We start from the raw sequence: 666 nt of genomic DNA, 5'->3' as shown, positions 1-666 counted from the left end.
GTGATCAAGATGGCCTGGGTGTAGGAAAATAAAAAGCACTCCGTCTTCAGGCCATCCGACCGCCGTGTCATCCTCACATGAGGATGCGGATAAGAGGGGCGTGTGGTCAGCACACCGCTCTCCCGGTCGGTATGATGGTTTTCTTTGACCGGAGCCGCTACCATTCGGTCTAGTAGTTCCTCAATTGGCATCACGAGGCTGAGTGCACCCCGAAAAATGGCAACAGCGCATGGCGGCCAGATGGTTACCCATCCAAGTGCCGGCCACGCCCGACAGCGCTTAACTTCGGTGATCTGACGGAAACCGGTGTATCCACTGCGGCAAGGCCGTTGCCTGGCTGTAGGAAAATGGCAGCTTATAAGTCTAGCATTTCCGAATTCCGCTTCAGTAGCTGCTTAACTGGATTTGCAATAAGCGGAGGTGCGCCATCTTGCATAAAAATGATCCCATCCAAACATCCACGCTGTCGGAGATCCAGAAAGACGTGGTTACGCAAAAGACACTCATAGCGCTTACCAGTGACGGTACAGGCAACAATACCGGAAGCACCTGTCACTTCGAGAAATTATGGCCGTATGATCAATGATGCCGTAAACCCGCACGACATAGTGACCTTTTTAGGATGGATTGGTACTGGTTGATTTGCGTGTGGATTTTCGACTGCCC

The 666-nt window shown here is 52.1% G+C and overlaps 1 pseudogene; it reads right to left on the bottom strand.

Annotated features, from left to right (window-relative positions):
- Window positions 1–217: 217 nt before the first annotated feature.
- LOC126095635 (5S ribosomal RNA) lies at window positions 218–334 on the bottom strand (annotated as a pseudogene).
- Between the last annotated feature and the right edge of the window lie 332 nt (window positions 335–666).

Source organism: Schistocerca cancellata, chromosome 1, assembly GCF_023864275.1.
Source record: "Schistocerca cancellata isolate TAMUIC-IGC-003103 chromosome 1, iqSchCanc2.1, whole genome shotgun sequence".
Lineage (NCBI taxonomy): Eukaryota > Metazoa > Arthropoda > Insecta > Orthoptera > Acrididae > Schistocerca > Schistocerca cancellata.
The sequence above is the reverse complement of the archived record's forward strand: the minus strand, read 5'-3'. Positions and strand labels throughout refer to the sequence as shown.